General features: G+C 36.8%; 1 pseudogene; it reads right to left on the minus strand.

Annotated features, from left to right (window-relative positions):
- Positions 1-4,905: 4,905 nt before the first annotated feature.
- LOC138930894 (splicing factor 1 pseudogene) overlaps positions 4,906-22,188 on the minus strand; it is a 28,340-nt pseudogene continuing 11,057 nt past the window's right edge.

The following is a 22,188-nucleotide window of genomic DNA, read 5'->3' on the forward strand; positions in this document are numbered from 1 at the left end:
CCTTGTCCATCACCATCTCCAGGAGTTCACTCAGACTCACATCCATTGAATCAGTTATGCCATCAAGCCATCTCATCCTCTGTCATCCCCTTATCCTCCTGCCCCTAATCCTTCCCAGCATCAGAGTCTTTTCCAATGAGTCAACCCTTCTCATGAGGTGGCCAAAGTACTGGAGTTTCAGCTTTACCATCATTCCTTCCAAAGAAATCCCAGGGTTGATCTCCTTCAGAATGGACTGGTTGGATCTCCTTGCAGTCCAAGGGATTCTCATGAGTCTTCTCCAACACCACACTTCCAAAGCATCAATTCTTCAGCTCTCAGCCTTCTTCACAGTCCAACTCTCACATCCATACATGACCACTGGAAAAACCGTAGCCTTGACTAGACGGACCTAAGTAAGCAAAGTAATGTCTCTGCTTTTGAATATACTATCTAGGTTGGTCATAACTTTTCTTCCAAGGAGTAAGCGTCTTTTAATTTCATGGCTGCAGTCACCATCTGCAGTGATTTTGAAACCTCAAAAAACAAAGTCTGACACTGTTTCCACTGTTTCCCCATCTATTTCCCATGAAGTGATGGGACCGGATACCATGATCTTCGTTTTCTGAATGTTGAGCTTTAAGCCAACTTTTTTGCTCTCCTCTTTTAGTTTCATCAAGAGGCTTTTTAGCTCCTCTTCACTTTCAGCCATAAGGGTGGTGTCATGTGCATATCTGAGGTTACTGATATTTCTCCCAGCAATCTTGATTCCACCTTGTGTTTCTTCCAGTCCAGCGTTTCTCATGATGTACTCTGCACAGAAGTTAAATAAGCAGGGTGACAATATACAGCCTTGACGTGCTCCTTTTCCTATCTGGAACCAGTCTGTTGTTCCATGTTCAGTTTTAATTGTTGCATCCTGACATGCATACAGGTTTCTTAAGAGGCAGGTTAGGTGGTCTGGTATTACCATCTCTTTCAGAATTTTCCACAGTTTATTGTGAGCCACACAGTCAAAGGCTTTGGCATAGTCAATAAAGCAGAAATAGATGTTTTTCTGGAACTCTCTTGCTTTGTCCATGATCCAGCAGATGTTGGCAATTTAATCTCTGGTTCCTCTGCCTTTTCTAAAACCAGCTTCAACATCAGGGAGTTCACGGTTCACGTATTACTGAAGCCTGGCTTGGAGAATTTTGAGCATTACTTTACTAGCATGTGAGATGAGTGCAACTGTGTGGTAGTTTGAGCATTCTTTGGCATTGCCTTTCTTTGGAATTGGAATGAAATGTGACTTTTTCCAGTCCTGTGGCCACTGCTGAGTTTTCAAATTTCCTGGCTTATTGAGTGCAGCACTGTCACAGCATCATCTTTCAGGATTTGAAACAGCTCAACTGGAATTCCATCACCTCCACTAGCTTTGTTCATAGTGATGCTTTCTAAGGCCCACTTGACTTCACTTTCCAAGATGTCTGCCTCTAGATTAGTGATCATGTCATCATGATTATGGGGGTTGTGAAGATCTTTTTTGTACAGTTCTTCCTTGTATTCTTGCCACCTCTTCTTAATATCTTCTGCTTCTCTTAGGTCCATACCATTTCTGTCCTTTATCGAGCACATCTTTGCATGAAATGTTCCCTTGGTATCTCTAATTTTCTTGAAGAGATCTCTAGTCTTTCCCATTCTGTTGTTTTCCTTTATTTCTTTGCATTTATCACTGAAGTAGGCTTTCTTATCTCTTCTTGCTATTCTCTGGAACTCTGCATTCAGATGCTTATATCTTTCCTTTTCTCCTTTGCTTTTCGCCTCTCTTCTTTTCACAGTATTTGTAAGGCCTCCCCAGAAAGCCATTTTGCTTTTTTGCATTTCTTTTCCATGGGGATGATCTTGATCCCTGTCTCCGGTACAATGTTACGAACCTCATTTCATAGTTCATCAGGCACTCTATCTATCAGATCTAGGCCCTTAAATCTGTTTCTCACTTCCACTGTATATTCATAAGGGATTTTATTTAGGTCATACCTGAATGGTCGAGCGGTTTTCCTGACTTTCTTCAATTTGAATCTGAATTTGGTAATAAGGAGTTCATGATCTGTGCCACAGTCAGCTCCTGGTCTTGTTTTTGTTGACTGAATAGAGCTTCTCCATCTTTGGCTGCATAGAATGTATATGTATATATATATGTGTGTGTATCATATGTATACATGATATGTATGTATATATGTGTGTATCATATGTATACATGATATATTTATATATATATATGTGTGTTTGTATGTATATATATATAGTCACATTTTCCTTATCCATTCATTTCTCAGTGAACATTTAGGTTGTTTTCATGTCTTAACTATTTCAAATAATATTACAGTAAATGTGGGAATGCAAATATCTCTTCAATATAGCTCTTTTATTTCCTTCATACATTCAGAAGTAGAATTGATAGATCTACTTGTAAAATTTTAAATCCTCCATACTATTTTCTATAGTGGCTGCATCAATTTACATTCCTACCAACCATACACAAGGGTTTTTTTTTTCTCCACATCCTCTCCGGCAATTGTTTCCTCTTGTCATTTTGATAATAGACATCTTAACAACTGTGAGTTAATATCTTATTGTGAGTTGTGACTTTGATTTATATTTCTCTCATGATTAGTGATTTTGAGCACTTTTTCGTATACCTATTGGTTATTTGAATATTTTCTTTGAACAATTTCTACCCAGGTCCTTTGGGCAGATTATTTTTGTTTGTTTTCTTTCTTTCTTTCTTTCTTTCTTTCTTTTTTTTGTTCTTTTTGCCTGCGATTTGAAAATATAAATACTTTCTCCAATTTTGTAGGTCATCTTTACATTTTGTATATTGCTTTTTGCTATATAGAAGGTTTTTCATACAATATAGTCTTGCTTGTTGAATTCTGATTTTATTGCTTGTGTCATATCCAAAACATTGTTCCCATGATCAATGTCAAGGAGCTTTCTTCTTATACTTTTCTTCTAAGAGTTTTATAGTGTCAGGTCTTACTTACCTATAAATTTTAATTTAACCCTTGTGTTATAAGAAAGGGGCCTAGTTTCATTCTTTTGCATGTGAATATCCACTTTTCCCAACACTATTTATCGAAGGCACTATATTCTTTTTTCTCCATGGAGTAGTTTTAGCTCCCTGTTAAATATTAGTTGACTGCATATATATTGCTGGGTTCCCAATTTTCTTCTGTTCGTTCATCTATCAGATTTTATGCAGTACTGTACCGTTTTGATTGCTATAGCTTTGTAATATAGTTTTAAATAAGGAAGTGGGATGCCTCCAACTTTCTTATCCCTCAGGATTATTTTGGTTATTCAGGGTTTTTCTGTGATTCCAAACACATTTTAAGGATGTTTTTCTACTTCTGTAAAAGATCCCATTGGAATCTTGATAAATATTGCAATGAATTTATAGATGGTCCTGGGTAATAAGCACATTTTAAAAGTATTAATTCTTTAATCCATGAAAATGGGATATCCCTTCATTTATTTGTTTCTTCGAAGATTTCTTTTCAATGCTTAAGAGTTTTCACTGTACGGATCTGTATGTTCTCATTTAAATTTCTTTCTAAATATTTCATTCTTTTTGATGCTATTGTAAACAAAATGGGTCTGTTTTTAAATTTTTTTTGCAGATAATTTGGTGTTAGTGTATAGAAATGTCCCTGATTTTTGTAAGTTGATTTTGTATCCTGCAACTTCATTTAATTTGTTGATTACATTTAACAGCTTTTTGGTAGACTTTCTATATATTTAATCATATAATCTACAGAGATTTTGCTTCTTCCCTTTTGATTTAGATGCCTTTCATTTCTTTTTCTTTCATAATTGCTCTGACTAGGCTTTCAAATACTATGTTGAATATAAGTGATGAATATAAACATCTTTGTATTGTTCTTGATATTAGAGAAAAAATTTCAACTTTTCACCGTTGAGCATAATGTTAGCTAAGGGCTTGTCTAAGTAGATAATCACAACTTTGGTTAGACAACACAATTCATTTCTTCTGTTCCCATCTATTTTATTTATCCTTATTGAACTGGATAAGACTTCCAGTACAATGTTGAGTAAGAATGATGAAAATAGACATTCCTGTATTATATCCAAAAGGGGGAAAACTTTCCATTTTTGAACATTAAATTTGATGTTAGTTACACGTTTTTGTAGATTCCTTCATCACCTTAAAGATTTCTTTGTATTTTGCTTCCTGAAACTTATATCATGAATGCATTTGAACTCTTTCAAGTGATTTTCCTAAACCAATTGTGTGGATCTCTTGGTTTTATGTTTAATCCATTGATATGCTGATTTATATTAATTGATTTTAAACAAATATATTGAGGTATAGTTTACAAATCACAAAATTTACTAATTTCTAGTGTACAGTTTAATGATTTTAAGTAATTTTTCTAAGTGGTGTGACCATCATCCTATATCTGCTTTAAAACATTTTCATGCCCATATATCATGCCTTACATATATATGTAACCAGGTGGTGGATGCGGTGGATTCAGAGGGACACCATGTGACAGAGGTGCCTGGATCCATGGAGAAAGGGGAACCACAATGGGGTTGCCTTGCATGTGAGGGGCTACTGGAGAAGCTGTGGCAGCTGGCTATTGCTGTTTCCATGGAAGAATGGACCCTGGGACAGTGCTGGTGGTGGTGGTGGTGGTAGTCCTTGTATTTTGCTGCTCTGGCAAAGGGACTCTGAAAGCCATACTGCTGCTGGAAGGAGGGGGTGGCAGAAGCTGCAACTGGTGTTAGGATGGGAGAAGAGGACCAGAGAGAGCAACAGTGGTGACATCATATAATTTCCTTGATGCAGGCAATAGACCCCAGAGTCCACAACTGTACTTTCCAGGTATCATCTGCATTTTACCCTGAGCTAACTAGGGGTCACCAGCCTCCACACTTCATACACACTGTGATATTGGTAATGCTGTGGATCTCCAAGCTCTGCCAGGGTCTAAAGATTCTGTTATCATCTTCCCAAAGGGTCCCGTTCAAGCAAGCCTACTCTCGAAGCTGCATCTTCTGTAGATCATTCTGGTCCTCAGGGGTATCTATACCTTGCTTCACGATGTTTCTTCTCCACTGCTATCTTCACATTCTCCATGGTATTGGCAGCCACCAGGGTGTGAAGGGACTCATCTTCTCCTGGCAGCATCTGGCTATCTTTAATCCTTACTTTCCCTTCTTTCACAGAGCCTTTCCCCCCATTCAAGATCTTGGCATTATATTCCTTCTTTGTGTTCTTCAAGGTATTCCTTCTGGGCCCACTTAGGAGCCACACAAAGCTGATTTCTGGATATTCATATTGTGGGGTCATTACTTTATTGCACACATATGTTGCTGGAGGTTTATAACCTGCAAGAGGCTTGAAATCAGGGTTGAGGGAAGCCATTTTGGTGACAATGTTATTTTGCTCCTCCTCAAGCTTCTTGTGGGTGTGGAAGTCACGAGTGTTAAGCCTCTTTCCCCTCATTATTGTAGATGGGCTCTGGGGAAGGGGACGTGTCCCCCAGGTTAGGAGGTATGCCCAGGTCTCCTCTGTGCAGTTTACAAGTCAGGGCTTCTATCTGCAGTTGCACAATCTAAGCTTTTTCTTGTTCCCAAGTAAGTACGGGGGGGATAAATGTAGGCATTCCTGGAATCACATTCTTGTGATTGTGTGTTCCATTGTGTCTTGGTTCCTGCAGCTCCTCTTCCACTTCTTACTGGGGAAGTTCAGTGGTGGCTTCTGAACTTTGCCAATCTTCTGGAGAGAGACTGTGGAGCCCACCACTTGGATTGGGCCAAGCCTAGGCAAGAGGTTGGAATTAGTGGAGCTTTAACCCTTCTGATGGGTGTTGGGATTGGGCAGACCTTTAGGCCAGGTGAGGAAATGGCACTGAAACTAAAGAGCTGGGAGGTGCTGCAGGGTGCACTTCATTTGTTACTGCAGATGCCCATTTAAAATTAATCCCTAATTTCATTTTTCTTTTTTTAATATAAATTTATTTATTTTAATTGGAGGTTAATTTCATTACAATATTGTATTGGTTTTGCCATACATCAACATGAATCCGCCACAAGTATACATGTGTTCCCCATCATGAACCCCCCTCCCTCCTCCCTCCCCATACCATCATTCATCTGTGAATTTGACTTGTCTGCATATTCAAATTAATGTAATCATGAAGCATATGGTCTGTTGTATCTGGCTTCTTTCACTTAGCATAATGTTTCTAAGGTTCATCCATGTTGCAGTTTGAATCAGTACTTCATTTCTTTCCATGACTGTGTAACATTCAACTGGACCCATATAACGCATTTGCTTATTCATTCATCAGTTGGTAAATGTGAACATTTTTTCACCTTTTAGCTATTATGATTAATGTTGCTATGAACATTGATATATAAGTTTTTTCATGAACACATGTTTTTTATTTATCTTGGCTATATACCTAGGAGCAAGCTTTCTGAGTTATATGGTTATGATATGTTTAGCTTTTTGAGAAACTGCAAAATTGTTTTCTGCAGGGGGTTGTACAACTCTACATTGCCACCAACAACTTTATGAGGGTTTCATCTTTGCCTACATGTGTTAGTGCTTCTCTTTTTGATTGTAACCATCCAAATGGTGGTGAAGAAGCCTCTCATTGTGATTTGTAGTAGTATTCCCCAAATAATTAATGGCATTGTCTTTTCATGTGCTTATTGGCCATTTGTTTATTTTCTTTTGAGAAATGTCTATTTAAATCCTTTGTCCTTTTTAAAACTGAGTTGTGTTTTATTAGTTGTGAATTTTTTTAAACATTCTAGATACTAGACTTTTGTTAGACATGTGGTTTACAAATTTTTTCTCTCATTTTTCCAGTTGTCTTTTTGCTTTACAGTGTTCTTTGAAGCATGAAAGTTTTAAATTTTTTTATTGAAGTTGATTTATGTAAAAGTTTTAAATTTTGGTTAAGCCAAATTTATTTTTCCTTTGTTGCTTGTATTTTAGATGTCATATCTAAGAGTACACTGCTCTATTCCAAAGTCACAACAACCCATAGGGTTGTTCTAGCAGTTTTCTATTTTCAGGTCTTACATTTAGGTTTTGATCTATTTTAAAGTAAGTTTTGTGTAAGGTATAAAGTGTCAGCACCATTTGTTGAAAAAGATGATTGCTCCCCCACGCCTCCACTGAACTGATTTTAATCAACTGGATTTAAATATGAGGGCTTGGTTTTTAAAATATTATTCCTTTATGGCTTCTTCCTTTAACCTTATTGTTATTATTTTTGTAGTACAAGTTACATGTTTATACATTATAAGCCCTTCAACATAGTTGCATTAACATAACTATTACTTTATGGATTGTATATTAATTCAGACATGAGAAGCAAATAATTATGAATGAAAATACATTTATGCTATTTTTATAGTTACCTATGAATATATAACCACCTTCAGCTGTGTTCTATACTTCTTCACATGAATTGGAATTACTGTCTGTGTCCTTTAATTTCTGATATTCACTTTAGTTTTCCTGTGGGCTGGGCAGATCTGCTAAGAATGTATTATCTCAGCTTTTATTCATACATTATTCTTTTTTTTTCATTTCTGATATACAGTTATACTAGATATAGAATACTTGATTAACAATCATTTCTTTCTGAGTATGTTTGAATGTGATATTTATAGGTGTGATTCTCTTTTAGTTTATCCTAGTTGAAGCTTGTTTCCTGGATGTGTGAATAAATATAAATGTTTTTCATCAAATTTAGGAATTTTCAGATATCACTTCTTCAAATATTTTCCTGTCCCTTTGATTTATCTTCTAGAACTCTCATTACACATAAGTTGACACATAAACATTGTCTTGCATTTCTCTGAGGCTCATTCTTTCTTATTCCTAGTTGTTTCTGATGTTGAACTCCTTTGGTGAATTTTTCATTACAATTATTGTTCATTTCGACTCTAGAACGAAAATTTTTAATATTTTCTATATCTTTATTGATATTCTGTATTTGATGAGATGTTGTTCCTATTTTATGAGAAGTATATCTAGCGTTCATAGCTAACACTGTAAAAACTGAAGAGTTTCAAGGTAACTATGGGGCTATAGTTGCATCCAGTCCTATCTATTCATGGCAAATAGATGGGGAAACAATGGAAACAGTGAGAGACTTTATTTCCTTGGGCTTCAAAATCACTGCAGATGATGACTGCAGCCATGAAATTAAAAGATGCTAGCTCCTTAGAAGGAAAGCTATGACAAACCTAGAGAACACATTAAAAAGCAGACATTACTTTGCCAACAAAGGTCAGTCTAGTCAAAGCTATGGTTTATCCAGTAGTCATGTATGGATGTGAGAACTGGACTACAAAGAAAGCTGAACACCAAAGAATTGACGCTTTTGAACTGTGGTGTTGGAGAAGATGTTTGAGAGTCCCTTGGACAGCAAGGAGATCAAACCAGTCAATCTTAAAGGAAATAATTCCTAAATATTCATTGGAAGGACTGATGCTGAAGCTGAAACTCCAATACTTTGGGCATCTGATGTGAAGAAGTGATTCATTGGGAAAGACCCTAATGCTGGGAAAGATTGAAGGCAGGAAGAGAAGGGGACAACAGAGGATGAAATGGTTATATGGCATCATCAACTCAATGGACATGAGTTTGAGCAAGCTCTGGGAGTTGGTGATGAACAGGGAAGCCTGGTGTGCTGCAGTCCATGGAGTCACAAATAGACACAACTTAGAGACTGAACTGAACTGATAGAGCTATATGAGGGGATGAGAAGAGATTAAGTAAAAATATTATAGAACTTGCTTTTCTTAGCAAGGTTCAACAGTTTTTCTTCAATACATTTGCAACTGTTGCATTTGGTTAACTTAAGGAATTTTCAAAAAGCTGATTTCACAATGCTAGTATTTTCATAGTTTTTAGGGAAGAATGGATATACAGACTTCCTTACTCTCACTTTCAGGAGATATCTCATACAGTTTGATATTTGAATGTTGAACTAACTTTGTATTCCAGGGATAAACTTCACTTCATCTTGAGTTATTATCCTATTTCTGCATTAATAATGTGACAATAATATTTGTTGTGTATTTCTGTCTGTATTAATGAAAGATATTTTCTTGTAATTTTGATTTAATGCTTTAGTTATAGTCTAAGGGAAGAGGCAAGGGTCAGCAGTGGCCTTCCACAGGGACAGGGGCTCTGGTTGTAGCAGACCTGGGTGACACAGCATGTGGCATAAGCCCTCTTGGAGGAGGTTGCCATGAGTCCCACCAGAGAGCTGCGATAAAGTTCTAGGACCCACAACAGTTTCCCAACCTGTGGATACAGCAAAGGGATTAAGAACCCCTAGCGAATTTGACTTTGGATGTCAGTGGGATTTGATTACAGAACTTCCACAGGACTGGGGAAAAAGAGTCTTGGAGAGCAGAAATAAAACTTTGTGCACACCAGGGGCCAGGAGAAAGGAGCAGTATCCCAAGAGACTGAATCAGGCTTGCCTGTGAGTGTCCAGGTGTCTCAGGTGGAGGCATGGGTCCACAGTTTGGCCTCAGGCCAAATAATAGAGAGGGAACACAGCCCAACCCATCAACAAAAAATTGGATTAAAGATTAACAGAGCATCCCCCCCCCCCCCCCCCATCAAAACAAGACCCAAGTTCCGCCACAGTCATTGTCTCCCATCAGGAAGCTTCCATAAGCCTCTTAACCTTATTCATTAGAGGGCAGACAGAATGAAAACCGCAATCACAGAAAACTAATCAAACTGATCACATGGACCACAGCCTGGTCTAACTCGATGAAACTATGAGCAATGCCATGTAGGGCCACCAAGACAGACAAGTCATGATGGAGAGTTCTGACAAAACATGGTCCACTGGAGAAAGGAATAACAAACCACTTCAGTATTCTTGCCTTGAGAACACCATGAAGAGTATGAAAAGGCAAAAAGATATGACACTGAAAGTTGAATTTTCAAGGTGAGTAGGTGCCCAATATGTTACTGGAGATCAGTGGAGAAATAACTCCAGAAAGAATGAAGAGATGGAGCCAAAGTGAAAACAACACCCAGCTGTGGATGTGACTGGTGATGGAAGTAAAGTCCAATGATGTAAAAAACATTACTGCATAGGAACAAGGAATGTTAGGTCCATGAATTGGTAAGTTGGAAGTGGTCAAACAGGAAATGGCAAGAGTGAACATCAACATTTTAGGAATCAGTGATGTAAAATGGACTGGAATGGGTGAATTTAACTTAGATGACCATTATATCTACTTCTGTGGGCAAGAATCCCTTAGAAGAAATTGAGTAGCCTTCATAGTCAACAAAAGCATACTTGGCTGCAATCTCAAAACTGACAGAATGATTTCTCTTTGTTTCAAAAGCAAAACATTCACTATCATAGTAATCCAAGTCTATGCCCTAACCAGAAATGCCAAAGAAGCTGAAGCTGAATGGTTCTATGAAGAACTATAAGACCTTCTAGAACTAACATCAAAAAAAAGATGTCCTTTTCATCATAAGGAATTGAAATGCAAAAGTGGGAAGTCAAGAGTTACCTAGAGTAACAGACAACTTTTGCCTTGGTGTACAAAACGAGGCAGGGCAAAGGCTGACAGAGATTTGCCAAGGGAAGACACTGGTCATAGCAAGCACCCTCTTCCAACAACACAAGAGACAACTCCACACATGGACATCACCAGATGGTCAATATCAAAATCAGATTGATTATATTCTCTGCAGCCAAAGATGGAGAAGCTCTATGCACTCAGTAAAAACAAGGCTGGGAGGGGACTGTAGCTCAGATCATGAACTCCTTATTGCAAAATTCAGAGTTAAATTGAAGAAAGTACAGAAAACCATTAGACCATTCAGGTATGACCTAAATCTAATGCCTTAAGTTTATACAATGGAAGTGATAAATATATTCAAGGGATTAGATCTGATAGAGTGCCTGAAGAACTATGGATGGAGGTTTATGACATTGTACAGGAGGCAGGGATCAAGATCACCCCCAAGAAAAACAAATACAAAAAGTCAAAATGGTTGTCTGAGGAAGCCTTGCAAATACCTGAAAAAAGAAGAGAAGTTAAAGGCAAAGGAGAAAAAGAATGATATACCCATCTGAATACAGAGTTCCAAAGAATAGCAAGGAGATATAAGAAAGCCTTCCTCAATGATCATGAAAAGAAATAAAGGAAAACAATAAAATGGAAAAGACTAGAGATCACTTCAAGAAAATTAGAGATACCAAGGGAACATTTCATGCAAAGATGGGCACAATAAAGGACAGAAACTATGTGGACCTAACAGAAGCATAAAATATTAAGAAAGGGTGGCAAGAATACACAGAAGATCTATGCAAAAAAAAAAAAAAAAACCCTTAATGATCCAGATAACCACAGTTGTGTGATCACTCACCTAGAGTCAGACATCCTTGAGTGTAAGTGGGCCTTATGAAGCATCACTACAAACAAAGTTAGTGGAGGTGACAGAATTCCAGTTGAGCTATTTTGAGTCCTAAAATATGATGCTATGAAAGTCCTGCACTCAATATGCCAGAAAATTTGGAAAACTCAGCAGTGTCCACAAGACTGGAAAAAGTCAATTTTCATGCCAATCCCAAAGAAAGGCAATGCCAAAGAATGTCCAGACTAGTGCACAATTGCACTCATCTCACATTCTAGCAAAGTAATGCTCAAAACTCCCCAAGCAAGAATTCAACAGTACATAAACTGAGAACTTCCAGATGTTCAAGCTGAATTTTATAGACAGAAGAACTAGAGATCAAATTGCCAACATCCGTTTGTTCATAGATGAAGCAAGAGAATTTCAGAAAAACGTCTGCTTTATTGAATAAGTCAAAGCCTTTGACTGTGTGGATCACTACAAACTGTGGAAAATTCTTAAAGAGATGGGAATACCAGGCCACCTTATCTTCCTCCTGATAAATTTGTATGCAGGTCAAGAAACAACAGTTAGAACCGGACATGGAACAACCGACTGGTTACAGATTGGGAAAGGATTACAGCAAGGTTGTGTATTGCCACCCTGTTTATTTAACTAAGATCATGGCATCCTGTCCCATCACTTCTTTGCAAGTAGATGGGGAAACAGTGGAAAGAGTGACAGATTTATTTTCTTGGGGTCTAAAACCACTGTAACCATGGTGACTGCAAAAATGAAACTAAAAGACACTTGCTCCTTGGAAGAAAAGCTCTAACAAATCTAGAGATCATATTAAAAAGCAGAGACATTACTTTGCCAACAAAGTCAAAGCTATGTTTCCTCCATTTGTCATGTATGGATGTGAGCGTTGGACCATAAAGAAAGCTGAATGCCAAAGAATTGATAATTTTGAACTGTGGTGTTGGAGAAGACTCTTGAGAGTCCCTTGGACTGCAAGGAGATCCAGCCAGTTCATTCTAAAGGAAATCAGTCCTGAATACTCATTGGAAGTTCTGATGCTGAAGGTGAAACTCCAATACTTTGGCCACCTGATGTGAAAAACTGACTCCTTGCAAAAACCCTGATGCTGGGAAAGATTGAGGGCAGGAGGAGAAGGGGACGACAGAGGATGAGATGGTTGATGGCTTCACCAATCCGATGGACATGAGTTTGAGCAAGCTTTGGCGATGGACAAGGAAGCCTGGTGTGCTATAGTCCACGGGGTCACAAAGTGTCAGACATGACTGAGGGACTGAACTGAACTGTTGTCTGCATGAAAGCAGTTTTAAATCTTTGCTCTCTTGTGTGGTGCAGAACTTTTTTAGAGGAGATACTACTATCTTTTCAAGGATGGGTATACTTCATTAGTGAGGCCTCCTCTGTCTAAAGTTTTCTTTATTGGAAAATGTGAGATAATAGTAAATACATGCATTGGTCTAGACCTCTGGTACCTGAAGTAGAACTGCCAAAACCCTTGTAATACCCTAAGTTATAAAAGCACTAGGAGCATCTTTTGTTCTAATACTTTGGTCTTTGACTCTCACTCTTAACACAGAGTTCCTAAATCCCTTGGAATTCCCTGGGTGATAGTAGTGCTTTTATCGTTTATTATATAATGAACTGTTAGATGTAAGTGAATGCTTCCCTGAGTTCTGTGAGCTTTTCTAGCTAATAATCAAATCTGAATTAAAGGAGGTCATGGGAACCTCTGACTTGAAACCAAATTAGACAGAAGTTATAGATAACTTGGAGACCTACTACTTGTCATTGGCACCTGAAGTGGTGTGCAGTCTCACAGGATTAAACTCTCAACCTATGGTATCTGACACTGTCTTTGGGTACATAGTATCAGAATGTAGTTAAATCATAGAATATTCAACTGATGTCACAGAGAATTGCTCGCTGTGGGAATGAAACCCACACATCAGATGTCAGAAGCATTGTTTGATAGTAGTGTGAGAATAAATGAGAAACACACATGAGAAATGAGTTTCTTTTTAATGCAGAAATCTTTTTAACTATAAATTTAAATCATCAATTTATCTGTCTCTTCTTGACTGTCATGTGGCAGTTATCTTTCACCAATTTGTACATTTCTTATCATTTTGTCAAATTTATGGGTTAATGTTATTTGTCTCTTTTTGTGGACTGGTTTGGGTAGAGAATTATCAATTTTATTAATATGGTGAAATAGTCCACTTTTGTTTTCATTATTTTGTCCATTCATTCTTGTTTTCAATTTCATAAATTTCTCCTCATCATTATCACTTCCCTTGCTGCCGGGAGCCAGCATGAGGAATTCCACCCGTGACAAGGTCATGCGGCAAGAGCTCTGATGGCAAGGCTAATCAGACCTCAGGTTTTCCCTCTGGAATTTCCTGAGCATTCCCCCCCCCCCCCCCACAAAATAAGAATCTGCCAGCCTTTGTACTCTGCTTTTCCACTTTTCTGATATTCTCTGGAAAAAAGTCAACTCAGGCCTTTAATCGTCTGCATTTGAAAGGGATGTTTCAGTTAAACCCCCTCTGATTGCTCTCTAGCTTGCCTAACAGGTTCCCCGGACCTCTTATGGCTTGTGAATTGCTTACAGCCCCCCAACTGCGAGACACACAAAGCTTAAAAGCGTCTTAAAGACACAGAGCCTTTTCTAAAGAGTTAAAAATCATATTGGTGATGAGTTTTCACTGTTGACTCAATGACTGCTGCCAGGCCTCCATATTCTTTATCTTTTAGGCATCTGGGAGGATGTTAATCAATGTAAATGGGATATGGAAAAAGATATATAATAGTTTTGATGTTAGCAACACTAGACTTTTGAGTTAATTACTTTTCTCTTTGTTATATATCACTGCACTCCTCTTGTGTCCTTGCTATGTAAGAATGTAACTTTATTTAGTGCTTTTGGAGAGTGGCACCAGACTTTCGGAAGATCAACACAAATAAGTCTTCTGGTTGACAAACCTTTATCAGAAAAAAGGCTGTAAAATGTTAATTGGCCCTTTTTGGCCAGAAGATGATGTAAATCACCTAAGACTTGTGTATACAGTTAGGTATTGCAGAGAGAAAAGCCTGGTTTTGATAAGAGTCTGGACTGCTAACGCTGCATAACTTTGTGTTACCCATTGATCTCCATGTTTTATCAAAAGTATAAAAGGCCTTCTAAACAATAGAAGACAGAGCCAGTCGCTGGACTGGTTTCCCCCGTGTCTCTCTCTCTCCTTTTTTCCCTTTCCCTCCCTCTGCTCTTTACTTTAATTTCAGGCTGAATTTCCATCTGGGGCACGGAGGCTTGCCAAGTCTACTTACTTGCCCTGGCTGTTAAGACCCGAGCGAAAGGGAGTTGAAGGCGACACACGCTTAGATATTCAAGCGAGCGCCGGTGGCCCAACGTAGATGGTGCAAATTCCTTGTCTGGAATTTTATTGGTCTTCCATGTAATCCAAGTTATTCAGCCTTCTTTCTCCACTTAATTTTCCTAATACACTATTTCTTCCTAATCTAATCTTATATTAATAAATAAATAAGTTTTTCCTCGCCGACTCTGTCCACACTTCGAATTCCCTGGATCCACTGGGGCTGGACCCTGGCACCTTGCTTTGTTTCCTTAAGGTTCAAATACTCTTTTTCTTTTGGTTTCTTATGTTGGAAGTTTAGATAATTGATTTTAGACATTCCTTATTTTCTACTACAGATCTTCCTTGACTTATGATGGGATTAAATCCCAATAAACTCATTGTAAATTAGAAACATTGCAAGTAGAAAGTGTGAAATACATTTAATGTACCTAAGCTACCAAACATTAGTTCAAGCTAGCCTTCCTTAAACATACTCAAAACACTTAAATTGACCTACAGTTGGGTGAAATCTTTTAGCACAAAGGCTATTTTACAATAAATCGTTAAATAGCTCTTGTAATCTATTAAATGTTGTACTGCAAGTTAAAAACAAAATGGTTGTACAGATACAGAATGATTGCAAGCAATTTCTAGTTTAATTCCTCTGTGGTTAGGAACACACTTCGTATGATTTCAATTCTCTGAATTTGTTGAGTTTTATACTATAGAACATACTTTGCTCTATCTTGGTGAATCTTCTATATGCATCTTAGGCAAAATCAATACAATATTGTAAAGTAAAATAATAATAAATGATTAATGGTTAAAAATAAAATAAAATGCTTTAAGCATTTGATTTAAAAAATAAAAATTAAAAATTAAACCTTGAAAAAAAATCTCTATATTCTAAGATGTAGTGTTTCTAAATGTCAAATTGGTAGATTATGATTTGGGGGATTTTTTTGGTCTTGTTCCATGATTACTGAAAGAAAAAGATGTGTTTCCAACATAATTGTGAACTGTCTTATTTTACCCTTTTAATTTGATAAAATTTTTCTTCATATATTTTAAAATTCTGTTAGATGCATATACATTTAGGATTGCTATGTCATCTTGGTGAATCAAACTATTTTGGATTGCTATGTCATCTTTGAAAATCAATCTACTTACCATGAGGTAATGTCTCTCTTCATCCCTGATATTTTTATTGTTCTGAAGTTTACTTGTCTAAGATAGCCATGTTAGTTTTCTTTTTGATTAATGCATGTGTGACATTTATTTTTCTAAATCTGCTCATATTTAAAATAGTTTCCTTGTAGACAGAGTATAGCTGTATCTTTTCTTTACAATATTCTCTTTGCCAATGTCATTAATTTATTTGCTTAAACCATAGTTTGGCAAGCATTTTTTTTAAATAAAGGGAAAGACAATAAATATTTAAAGTTTGCAGTTCTTATACCTCTTTCCAAAGTACTTAATTCTACTGTTATTCCATGAAAGTAGTCACAAAAATAGGTAAAGGTGTGATCATAGATGTGTTCCAATAAAACTTTATTTACCAAAATAGATAGCAAACAGATTTATCCTATGGGATGTAGCTTACCAATTCCTGATTTAGAACATTTACATCCAATGTCATTTTTTTCTTTTATTAATATGGCTAACATTAAAGCAACAGGATCCTCTATGTTTTCTCTTCATTATATCTGTTCTATATTTCTTTTTTTTCTCCTCTTTTTCTGCCTGCTTTTGGACTATTTTTATTATTACATCTTATCTCCAGTAGTGACATTATTTGTACTGCTTTTTAATATTTTGAAGAATTCTTCTGATGTGTGCAATCTATATCTTTAATCACATATACTTTCAAAAATATTATACTGTTTTACATGTACTTTATGGGTCCTTTGGCAATATGCTTCTAACACTACCCCCCTATATTTTGTGCTTTCACTGTTGCACATTTTATCCTTATGTGAGACATGAACCTACAACAGATTGCTACTACAGTTTTTCCAGTAGTCATGTATGGATGTGAGAGTTGGACCATAAATAAGGCTGAGTGCCAAAGAATTGATGCTTTTGAACTGTGGTGCTAGAGAACACTCTTGGTAATCCCTTCGACTGAAAGGACATCAAACCAGCCAATTCTAAAGGAAATCAGCCATGAATATTCACTGGAAGGACTGATGCTGAAGGACTGCTGATCTAATACTTTGGCCACTGATGTGAAGAGTCCACTCATTGGAAAAGAACCCATTGCTGGGAAAGATTAAGGGCAGAAGGAGAAAGGGGTGACAGAGGATGAGATGGCTAGATATCATCACTGACTCAATGGACATGAATTAGAGCAAACTCCTGGAGATAGTAGAGGACAGAGAAGCCTGGGATGCTACAGTCCATCGCATGGCAGAGTCAGATATGGCTTAGCAACTCAACAATAACAGTCAAATACCTTCTTGAAGAAGGGATCTCTGGAACTGTGGTTTGAATATTTTCATTAATTTTATAAAAATCTTGACCAATATATCTCCAAATATTTCTTTCCAGCCCATTTACTGTCAATTCTCCTCTTGTGTTCTAATTATCTGTATGTCAGATAATTTGTCTCATAATTATGTCTCAGATAATTATTGTCTTGTAACTCTTGGACACTCTATTTTCTGTCTTTTTCAATCTGTTTCTATGTTTTATTGGGTGATTTATATTAACCCATTTTCAAGTTCACTGATTCTTCATTGATCTCAGGATCCTTATATGTCGACACAAAGCTCTTTCTCCAAACACATCAATTCCTATTTAATAGATTTTTTTTAGCAAATATTTATTAAGCTTCTACTGTCTACCAGGCAAGGTGTCTATCAGGGTGCAAGGTGTTAGACATCAGTGAGATAATGAGGTATAATTGCTGCCCTAATGAGCTTAAAATCTAGTGACATAAACTGAAAATCAAATAATCATACTAATGGATCTCTAGTAACAAACAGAGGAAAAAGATCTGAATAAATATAGCAGCATGAGAATCTATAGTGAAGTAAACTGACCTAGACTTAAGGGGTGTAGATTTGAGGGTACAAATGAGGTTAACTAAGGAAATACTTTTGACAAAGTTGTGTTTGAGCTGGACTCTGAAGAATGAAAAGATGTCTATAAATGATGATTGGGAGCAGATGGATGTGTGAAAAACTGTGAAACAAGCTAGTAGCATACACAAATGCCTTATTTTGAGACACAGTAAAAGCACATTTAAATAACTTAAATGTGGGATGAGGAGAGCAAGGGAGACTGTGATTTGAGATAAGACTGGAAGAATAGGTAGAATCCAGGCCACATAAAGCCATATAAACTATGTTAGGTTTTGTCTGCATTCTAATAGCAGTTTGAAACTATTTAGGGATTTTCAGTAGTGGGTTACCTAAGGAGATTTGCATTTTCTTAATATCATTTTGGCTTCAGTGTTATGAAAACTGTAGGAAGGTCTTGAACAGAAGTCAGGAGTTAGAAGATTGCAGTACCAACTCAAGAGAAATTTTTTAGTAGTTTAGAATCAGGAAGAGAAAAGTAAATGGAGAATGAGAGACATGGATGGGTCTGAGAGATATTGGGAGGTAAACAGGATTTGATGACATTGTGCAAAAAGGAGCAGTGAGAGAAAATGAGTTGTCAGGGCTAACTCCTGTATTTCTAGGTTTATGGCTGTATCCATTAAATCAAATAGAGAATGATGAAAGAACATCATGTTCAGGCATGGAGGATCACCCAGTTTCATCTTGGTCCTGTAGTGTTTTGAATTTCCTTGGAAACAACCTAGAGGATATGCTAGTTAGATAAATGCATTCTTAAATATGGATTACAGAAGAAAGTCCTATGATGAAGATAAAAATTTGAGAATGGACACCATATAAATGGTTAGGACAGTTGCAGACCTAGAGAGTTTGCCTGAGAGAATATAAAATGAGAGAATAAGAGGGCCTGCCATTCAAAGTGGATGAACTGAAATACTGACTTAATGGATAGAGAAAATGAGCCTGCAATGAAGACAGAAAAGAAGTGAACTGTTAGGGAAATGAAAACTCCCTAAAGTTAGAAAAGAGGGGTTGCTCTGTTTAGTTTTTGTTAGGAAGACAAGGGACAAGACTATTTCATAATGTAAAGTGTAGTCAGGAGAATCAAATTCTGCTAAGAAGTCAAGAAAGATGAAGACTGAGAAAAGTTTATTAGAGACACAAAGTCACTAATGACCACAGGAACAGAAGTTTAAATTGAATGATAAACACAAAAATCAATTATATTCAATTGAGGAATAGAGGAGACTAGCTGTTAATAAATGAAAAAAGGGTGGTAGCTTGAGGAAATATAGAATTTAAAAAGATTGTTTTTAATAGGCAAGGTCCCTTCTCATTGAGTGAATAATAAAAATACTTTTAATGCTGAAATAATAATATTCATGATTTTGTAGACATGTATTTTTGGCTAAATACACTAAAGAAAGAGGCGACATATAGAAAAAGCTTCTGTGAGAGAGCAGCATTATTGATCAATAAGGCACAGGTATGTGTGTTTTTGGTCACTTTCTTTCCTGTAGTCATTAGGTCTCAGCTTTCCACCTCAAGAGAGTCAGTTACCATTCCATCCACCAAAACTCTGTCAACACTTCTAAAATGCTGTTGTCTATTTCCTTCTTTTCTATTTTATTTGTCCTTGTAAATTGAAACTTTGTGTACATTCATTGTAATGTTTCATAAGGGTATGTTTTACCATATTAGCTAGAAATCTGCTTACATTTTAAGACTTGAGCAGTCATTTCTAAAAAAGTGTTCTTAAATATAATTTTACAAAATAGTACTTTTTTATTTTTTTTATTTTTTTATTTTTTAAATTTTAAAATCTTTAATTCTTACATGCATTCCCAAACATGAACCCTCCTCCCACCTTCCTCCCCATAACATCTTTTTAATATAAATTTATTTACTTTAATTGGAGGTTAATTACTTTACAATATTGTATTGGTTTTGTCATACATCACCATGAATCCGCCATAGGTATACATGTGTTCCCTATCCTGAACCCCCCTCCTTCCTCCCTCCCCGTACCATCCCTCTGGGTCATCCCAGTGCACAAGCCCCAAGTATCCAGTATCATGCATTGAACCTGGACTGGCGATTTGTTTCATATATGATATTATACATGTTTCAATGCCATGCTCCCAAATCATCCCACCCTCTGCCTCTCCCTCAGAGTCCAAAAGACTGTTCTATATATCTGTGTTTATTTTGCTGTCTCGCATACAGGGTTATCATTACCATCTTTCTAAATTCCATATATATGTGTTAGTATACAATATTGGTATTTTTCTTTCTGGCTTACTTCACTCTGTATAATAGGCTCCAGTTTCATCCACTTCACTAGAACTGATTCAAATGTATTCTTTTTAATGGCTGAGTAATACTCCATTGTGTATATGTACCACTGCTTTCTTATCCATTCATCTGCTGATGGACATCTAGGTTGCTTCCATGTCCTGGCTATTATAAACAGTGCTGCAATGAGCATTGGGGTACACATGTCTCTTTCAATCCTGGTTTCCTCCGTGTGTATGCCCAGCAGTGGGATTGCTGGGTCATAAGGCAGTTCTATTTCCAGTTTTTTAAGAAATCTCCACACTGTTCTCCATAGTGGCTGTACTAGTTTGCATTCCCACCAACAGTGTAAGAGGGTTCCCTTTTCTCCACACCCTCCCCAGCGTTTATTGCTTGTAGACTTTTGGATCGCAGCCATTCTGACTGGCGTGAAGTGTTACCTCATTGTGGTTTTGATTTGCAGTTCTCTGATAATGAGTGATGTTGAGCATCTTTTCATGTGTTTGTTAGCCATCTCTATGTCTTATTTGGAGAAATGTCTATTTAGTTCTTTGGCCCATTTTTTGATTGGGTCATTTATTTTTCTGGAATTGAGCTGCAGGAGTTGCTTGTATATTCTTGAGATTAGTTGTTTGTCAGTTGCTTCATTTACTATTATTTTCTCCCATTCTGAAGGCTGTCTTTTCACCTTGCTTATAGTTTCCTTTGTGGTGCAGAAGCTTTTAATTTTAATTAGGTCCTATTTGTTTATTTTTTCTTTTATTTCCAATATTCTGGGAGGTGGGTCACAGAGGATCCTTCTGTGATGTATGTCGGAGAGTGTTTTGCCTATGTTCTCCTCTAGAAGTTTTATAGTTTCTGGTCTTACATATAGATCTTTAATCCATTTTGAGTTTATTTTTGTGTGTGGTGTTAGAAAGTGTTCTAGTTTCATTCTTTTACAAATGGTTGACCAGTTTTCCCAGCACCACTTGTTAAAGATTGTCTTTTCTCCATTGTACATTATTGCCTCCTTTGTCAAAGATAAGGTGTCCATAGGTGCGTGGATTTATCTCTGGGCTTTCTATTTTGTTCCATTGATCTATATTTTTTGTCTTTATGCCAGGACTATACTGTCTTGATGATTGTGGCTTTGTAGTAGAGCCTGAAGTCAGGCAGGTTAATTCCTCCAGTTCCATTCTTCCTTCTCAAGATTGCTTTGGCTATTGGAGTTTTTTTGTATTTCCATACAAATTGTGAAATTATTTGTTCTAGCTCTGTGAGAAGTACTGTTGGTAGCTTGATAAGGATTGCATTGAATCTATAGATTGATTTGGGTAGTATACTCACATTCACTATATTGCTTCTTCTGATCCATGAACATGGTATATTTCTCCAACTATTAGTGTCCTCTTTGATTTCTTTCACCAGTGTTTTATAGTTTTCTGTATATAGGTCTTTAGTTTCATTAGGTAGATATATTCCTAAGTGTTTTATTCTTTTCGTTGCAGTGGTGAATGGAATTGTTTCCTTAATTTCTCTATTTTCTCATTATTAGTTTATCTTATCATTAGTTTCATTTCAGGTGACTGCAGCTTCATGACTTTTTAACCAACAATTTGTGCATCCTTCTGTCAAATATTATGGAACTGTTGAAAGGTACTTCTTAAAAAAGTCATTTTACCTAATAAAAAAGTCGTTTATGGTTGGGCACTTAATTGGTTCGAACACATTAGCAACTTTTTGTGAATCAAATTAATAGCTCCACTAAAAATTGATATCATTGTTACACTAAATAAGTTAATGCTTAATCATATAAGTTTTTGGAGAAAGAAATGGCAACCCACTCCATTATTCTTGCCTGGAGCATCCCAGGGACAGAGGAGCCTGGTGGGCTACCATCTAAGGAGTTTCACAGAGTTGGACATGACTGAAGTGACTTAGCAGCAGCAGCATATAATTTTTATTCAAATAACTTACAAAGAAAACTTAACGGCTGTACAGAATAAACGAACAACTCAAAATATGTCTCCTGAGAGGTATTTGAATTTCATTTGTT

This window comes from Ovis canadensis, chromosome X (genome assembly GCF_042477335.2).
Source record: "Ovis canadensis isolate MfBH-ARS-UI-01 breed Bighorn chromosome X, ARS-UI_OviCan_v2, whole genome shotgun sequence".
NCBI classification, from domain to species: domain Eukaryota; kingdom Metazoa; phylum Chordata; class Mammalia; order Artiodactyla; family Bovidae; genus Ovis; species Ovis canadensis.